Source organism: Otolemur garnettii, unplaced genomic scaffold (assembly GCF_000181295.1).
Source record: "Otolemur garnettii isolate 467f Iridium unplaced genomic scaffold, OtoGar3 scaffold00093, whole genome shotgun sequence".
NCBI lineage: Eukaryota > Metazoa > Chordata > Mammalia > Primates > Galagidae > Otolemur > Otolemur garnettii.
In genome coordinates this window covers 7,074,595-7,082,681 of record NW_003852488.1, presented here as the reverse complement: position 1 = coordinate 7,082,681, position 8,087 = coordinate 7,074,595, and positions in this window count along the sequence as shown.

Genomic DNA, 8,087 nt, shown 5'->3' with positions numbered 1-8,087 from the left:
ATTTTACCAGACCTATAAATAAGAACTGGTACATATACTGCGAAATTTTTCCATAACATTGAGAAGAAAGGAATCCCCCCTCCCAACTTATTCTCTGAAACTAATATCACCTTAGTAACAAAGCAGGGAAAGGACACACACACACACACACACAAAAAAAAAAAATAGAGATAAATATCCCTTATGATTATGCAAAAAATTCCCAATAAAATCCTAGCAAACCAAAGTCCACTGCACATCAAAAAAATTATCCATCCACAACCAAGCAGACTTCAATTCAGAGATGCAAGAATGGTTCAACATGTGCAAATCTATAAATGCAATTCACTACATAAACGAAAGCAAAAACAAAGACCATATGATCCTCTCAATAGATGCAGAAAAGGCATTTGACAAAATCAGCAACCTTTCACAGTAAGAATGCTTAACAAAATGGGCATAGATGGAAACACACCTCAAAATTTTATAAACTATATATGACAACTCACAACCAACATTATATTAAAAGGGGAAAAATTTGAAAGAATTCCCCATTAGAGCTAGAACCAGACAAGGTTGTTCACTATCACCACATTCATTCAACATAGTGCTAAAAGTCCTAGGCAGGGTAATCAGACAAGAGAAAAAAAATCAAGTGTATCCAAATGAAGAAAAAAGAGGTGAAACTATCACTCTCCACTGACAATATGATCTTATATTTAGAAAATGCCAAAGATTCTGCAAGATACTCCTGGAATTGATAATAAATTCAGCAAAGTCTCAGGTTACAAAATCAATGTACAAAAATCAGTATCTTTCATACATGCCAACAAGAGTCAAGCTGAGAATTAAATCAAACATTCAATACCTCTCACAATAACAACAAAGAAAATAAAATACCCAGGAATATATTTAACTACAGAGGTGTAAACTTCTACAGAGTGAACTAAACAACAGTGAGTAAGGAAGGCATAGATGATGTAAACAACTGGTAAAACAGATCATGCTTGTGGATTGGCAAAATTAACATAGTTAAAATGTCTATATTACCTAATGCAATTCTCATTAAAATACCAATGTCATTTTTCAGAAATCTATAAAAATAGTTTATGCTTTGTATGGAACCAGGAAAGACCCCAAATAGCCAATACAACATTAAACAATAAGAACAAATTGGGAGGCATCACTACACTAGACTTCAAGCTACAGTACAAGACTATAGTAAACAAAACAGCATGGTATGGGCACAAAAACTGAGACATAGATTTATGGATCAGAACAGAGAACCCAGGTATAAAATTATCCTTATTTTGCCATCTGATTTTTGACAAAGTGGACAATAGCATACTCTGGAGAAAATAAATGGTGTTGAGAAAAATTGGATAGCCACATACAGAAGACTGAAATAGGATGCACACCTCTCACCAATCACAAAAATTAATTCCATGCTCAATAATAAACTTAAACCTAAGACGTGAAACTATAAGAATTCTAGAAGAAAATGTTGGAAAAACTCTTCTAGACATCAGGCTAGATGAAGAATTTATGAAGAAAACCCAAAGGCAATCATGGCAATAATAAAAATTAACAAATGGAACTTGATTAAATGTTAAAAACTTCTGCAAAGCCAAAGAAACAATAGAGCAAATAGACAACCTACAGAATGGGAGAAAATATTTGCCTGCTATACATCCAATAAAGGGCTGATAACCAGAATCTAAAAAGAACTCAAACAAATCAGCAAGAAAAATCAAATAATCCCATTTAAAAGTAGGTAAAAGTCCTGAACAGAAGCTTTTCAAAAGAAGATAGACTAATAGCCAACAAACACATTAAAAAGTCCTAACATCTCTATGTTTGCACCTCTTCAGGGAAATGCAAATCAAAACCACAATGAGATATCAGTTAACTCCAATGAGAATAGCATTTATCAAAAAGTCCCCAAACAACAGATGCTGGCATGGATGTGAAGAGAAAGGAACACTTATACACACCTGGTAGGACTTCAAACTAGTATAACTTCTTTGGAAAGCAATATGAAAGTACCTCAAAGAACTAAAAGTAGACCTACCATTTGCTCTAGTAATCCCACTACTGGGGATTTACCTAAAGGGAAAAAGTTATTTAATCAAAAAGACTCTTGGCTCAAACATTTATTGTACAAAATTCACAATAGCAAAGATGTGGAATCAACACACAGTCCCATCCATACATAAGTGGATTAATAAAATGAGGTATATGTATATCATATAGTACTACACAAACATTAAACAAATGGTAAACTAACACCGGAGACCATTCCTCTAAGTGACATTTTGCAATAATGGAAAAACATACACCATAGTGTACCCACTATTAAACTGGAATTAATGGTTCTACATTCAAGAACATATGTGGAAGTGAAACTCAACAGAAATTAAGCAAGGAGGGGAAGGGATGGGTAAATTCACATCTAATGGGTACAATGCATGCTATGTAGATGATGCACACAATTACAACTTTGACTCAAACTTCACAAAAGCAATTCATGTAACCAAATTGTTTGTACCCCAGTGATATTCCAAAATAAAAAGAAAAAAGAAAACATCAAAAGAAGCATTTCAGATAATACTGCATATATACAAAAAAAGAATGAATGAATGAATAAATACATTTCAAATTGTATTGTACCAAATTGTTTATACCCCAGTAATATTCAAAAAGAAAAAGAAAAAAGAAAACATCAAAAGAAGCATACCAGATAATACTGCATATATACAAAAAAAAAAAAAATGAATGAATGAATGAATGAATGAATACATTTCAACAACTAATTTTGTTTTTATTGATCAAACTAATTTTTTAACTGGGTAACATGTCACTACTGGTAGCAGTTTGCTTGATACACAAGTCACATACATTTTTTTCTACAAATTAAGACAAAAACTGTGCTCTCATTTTCAGCATAGATTATGCTACATAGCACAGTACTGTGTTAAGTGAAGTATTCAGCCATTTGCTTAATTCTGTTTGACAGTTAAACAGACAGCAGTGATAAATCTGCCATTTGTTTCTGTTACCTCCACTACTGTTCATGAGATTTTAATGCAACTGGCATTCAGTTAACAAACAATATATTCAAAGTCCTCAATTCTGTTTATTTCTCCACTTTTACAAAGTAAGAAGTCAAATGGTAAAGTTAATAGAGCTGTAAACACAGTTCCAATTTATTTTAATGACAGTGTGGGTGTCATCAATTTAGGATAGCTGCTCTCTCAATAAATCCATTGAGGGCCTAATAACTGTGTAGAAAAAAGTCAAGGCAAATATCCATTGCTGAGGCTTAAAGACCTGATAGCATGCCATTGCCCAGTTAGGATTAGTGGTCTCAGCTATAGTTTCCCTATAGCTCAAAAAACTTCCCAGTTGCCTTTAGATGCAGACTCTTAGATCAATTTCTTCCTGGAATAGATTGTTCACAAACAAAGATAATCCTTTATTTGAGGCTTAGTCAGTTGAATTCCTCTCTGTATTCTTCACTGTCAGGCCTTGCAATTTTTATTTATTCTTGATGGAATGCACTTACTACTGCAGTTATGGCACTTTTCACTCTAAGCCCTTCTTTCCAGGGCCTCAGAGAAAGAAAGGTCTTTAGCTAGAAATTTCTCATGTTTGTTGACAGTTGGAGATGAATTATTTCAGGAAAGAAAAGAGGTGAAAGGAGTAGAAAGAAAGATCATTTATCCCACCATCTTTGAGAACTTGAGTTATTCTCGAGTTTATTGTTAAATAAAATGTTATGGCTGTCAACATTTAATTTTACTACTGTTATTACTACTTAAGTAATAACAAACATTTTAAAGTCTCATGAACAGAGCAGATTCAATAAGGTGAAAAAAATCCTTGTGGCTACAGTATTTTAACCTGCTCTTCCCCACATTAATATAGTACAATGGATTATTGTAACACCAGACAATGAAAAAATGCTTTAATTCATATATATATACATGCACACATATTTTTACAAATGTATGTATATTTATTCACATGTGGTCTATATATAAACCAATATTTATTTATTCTTATCAGATGTTTTCAACACTAATTTTATCCACATATGAAAGAGTCCATAATAAAAATTGTCACTCTTTAATACATCTACTTAATATCCTGACATTTTAACCCATTGCTTTCTAGAAATTTTTGCCCTTATGATAATTTATTCCTAAAAATATTGTATATATACTTAAGACTAAATTGTATGATGGTTACTGAAACAATTATTCAACAGTATTTCAAAATGTATAATACTTGCTCTGGGGCTCTCCAATTTTGCTGCACAGAAACAAAATATTTAGACTAAGTGTTTTAGAGAATACTGGGATTCAAGGAAGTCTATTGTTCTTATCTCTTCCTTTTCTAATAAAAGAAATTTTTAAGTAAGTTATTGTCAATTATTTACAAGCAAACCAAGGAAGAGAAAAAGAAATAGTGAGTGTATTTGCTTAAAAGATTATTCCAACTTCCCAAGTAGAAAATCTTTAAAATCACCTATTAAATAGTAGAGAGACTACAGTAGAGAGTATACGGAGACAAAAACTAGATAACTACTAAAAATTTAAAGGCGATTTGTTATTATATAAATTAAATTCAAGAGCAGGCTGTTTATGAAAGGTAAGCCTCTATATTTATTTCTGATTTCTTGTATTAAACTTAAAGATTCTACAGTGAATTAAACCCACTGAAATATGGAATTTATATTCAAATATAAATGATTTCTCAAATGCAAGTTTATATGCCAAAAACAAAAGTAAAGAGATCAACATAAAAATATAAAGTTATATATATTATTTGTTATTTTTTATTCTCTGAGCCTCCAAACTGGATTTTGCCTTAGAAGTACAATTTCAAACATAATTAAAATAAAAACCTTTACTCTTTCTCCTAAAAGTATTTGATGGGGGGAGCAAGATGGCTGACTAGAGACATTATCAGAGTGTCCCAAATGGAGGAAGAAGTTTCAGATAAGAAAGTATAGCCCAGGTAAAATACTGAGGGAAAGGAGCCAGAACTCACCCTTACTGGAGATCCCACAGGAATAAATGGCAGAGGAGAATAAGAAGGAACAAAATTTTGGCAAAGACTGATGCCTGGGAGATTTGGAGCCTAGTGTAAAGGGTACATAGGAATGTTACTTCTCCTCCCCTCACACCTGTGGCAGTCTGCCAGCTCCCAATCTATTGGAGAGCCCTTCTGCCACGACAAATCTAGGCACTGCTGCCATTGGTAAACTGAGAGCTTCTTGGGAGCAGGGCACCAGGCTGCAGGCCCACACATGGTTGCTTCCCCCCAAATATGGACTGAAACCAAGTTGGTGGGCACAGATTGCTTGTGCACCCACTAGATGCCTCTATTCTGCCTTAAAAGTCATAGTTCCTCAGTCTTCCTGTGCCCCACACAAACGTTTCCCCACACCCATTTGAACTATGACTACCACAAAGGAACAGGAGGACACAGGAGAGTTATAATTTTCCCAGAGTTTTGGCTTAGGCAGAGGCTGCCCCAGAGGACTGGGAAGTAATGCAAATTCTTTTGAGCATAGAAGAAGAAGGAACACACACACATTCCTGCACCAGAGAGCCTCTGGATCGTGACCAAAAGTTGTCCACGCCACTCACAGTGAACATGCTTCCCTCTATTTGGGGTCTTCCCCTCCTCTACTCCTTCCCTGTCCACTACCACAGAGGCAGCTGCTGCTGAAAGGCTATTTCTGCCAGAACTGGTGAGTATTCCATGGGGAGATGATTAAGCCAGGGCACCTGGCAGTGGCTTCCCATCTCTGACAGAGCACCTATCAAACCTCAGCTTCCATGGAGCTTGGAGCTCATTCCCTTCCCACGAAAAAGAATCAGTGAGCACTTTTATGCTTCCCATGGACAAATACAACACCTCCTCAGAGGGAGAGCAGGGATACTAGCCAACTCTTCAAGCTGCATGCTGTGTTGTATTCTGTGAGGAGCCAATCCTCACTGGAGACAAGTCACTGGCACAACCACACCTCTCCTGCCAGAATATTTCAGCCACAGTCCACACCCAATCTGATAACCTTATATGCAGCAGATTGAGTTGCCTCAATCACCTCTGCTCCAGCTGGGGTGGAGAATCTGTAGTGGGCTAAGAATCTGGGCACTTTGTGCCCTTGAAGGACAGATACTGCTGTCTTTGACCAGGGAGAAGGTATGAGCAGCTTGTACATGCCACAGCTATCCACCTCTGCTAATCTTGTCAAGAGAGGCACACCCCTCCTATAGTCGGGTCATAGTACATCCACTTTTCTCCTGGCTGAGTATTCCACCTTTCTAACACAGCCTACCCCTGAACTTAGGGAGGTTTGAGAGCAAGTTTGCTAGCTTTGTCTTGGCCTGGCAGTCTCATCCCTTAGGACTCAATCATGACATCCAGGCATCTAGGAACTGAACGTGGGATTACCTGACTTAGTGCACCAGAAATAATAATAATAATTTAAGACATGAATAAAAATTCATAAAAAATAGATTGTTTAAAAGAATAGCAGACCTTCTGAAAATGAAAGAGTTAAATAGAGAATTTCAAAATAAAACTGAAAGTTTTAATGGTAGCCTAGATCAAGAAGAAGAAAAAATTTCAGAGTATGAAAACAATGTTTTTGAATTAACCTAGTCAGTCAAAAACTAAAAACAAAATGAATATAAATGAGGACAGCTTCTGAGAAACATAGGTTTATATAAAACATGCAAACATAAGAATCACAGGTATTCCTTAGGGAGAAATAGAAAAAAAGCAAAAAGTATGGAAAACCAATTTGACGGAATAATGGTGGAAAACTTCCCTGGTATGGCTAGAGATTTAGCTATCCAGATATAAGAAGCTCACTGAACTGAACTTCTGTAAGATTTATAGCAAATAGGACATCACCAAGACACATAATCATCAGTCTGGCCAAAGTCAAAGTGAAGGAGAAAAACCCACAACCTTGGGGATGAAAGCATCAAGTAACTTACAAAGGAAAACCCATCAGACTAACAGCAGACTTCTCAGCAGAAACTCTACAAGCCAAAATAGATTGGGGTTTCACCTTTAGCATTCTTAAACAGAATAAAAGTCAGCCAAGACTTCTGTATCCTGCAAAAACTAAGTAGGAGAAATAAAATCTTTCCCAGATAAGCAAATAATAAGGAAATTGATTATCATTAGGCTTGCCCTACAAGAAATGCTCAAAAGTGTTCTAAATGTAGAAAATATGTTGATACCAGTGCAAAAACATATGAAAATAAAAATCATAGTTCTTATAAACCAGTAACACAAAGGTGAATACAAAGCAACTGGATAACAATCAACATAATGACTGGAACAGTGTCTTATCTATCAATATTAACAAAGAATGTAAATGATAAGAGACATTGATGGAATAAAGTAAAAAACACAACCTAAATATCTGCTGTCTTCATGAAAGAAGCACTTAACTCAGAAAGAGTTGTACAGACTCAAGGAAAAGGGGTGGGAGAAAACATTCCATGTAATCAGAAACCAAAACGGACTTTAAATCAACAATAGAAAAAAAAAGACAAAGATGATTATTATATAAAGATAAAAGGATCAATTCAACAATAAGGTATAACAATCCTAAATATATATGCACCATAACATAGGATTTCCCAGATTCATAAAACAAATACCAGCAGACTCAAGAAATGAAATGAACAGCAACATAATATTAGTTGGGGAACTTCAACTCTCTACTGGCAAAACTGGACAGAAAATTGAGGCAGAAAATCAACAAAGAAACACTGCATTTAGGTGGGACTCTAGAACAAATGGACTGAAGAGACATTTACAGAACAATCTACCCCCAAGCTGAAGAATATACCTTCTTCTCATTAGCGTATGGAACACTTTCCAAGAGATCCATATACTAGGCCACAAAACAAGTCATGTCAAATTTTTTAAAAAATCATAATTGTGGCTTGGTGCCTATAGCTCAGTGGCTAGGGCACCAGCCACATACACCGGAGCTGGTGGGTTCGAACCCACCCTGGGCCTGCTAAACAACAATGACAACTACAATCAAAAAATAGCCAGGCATTGTGGCA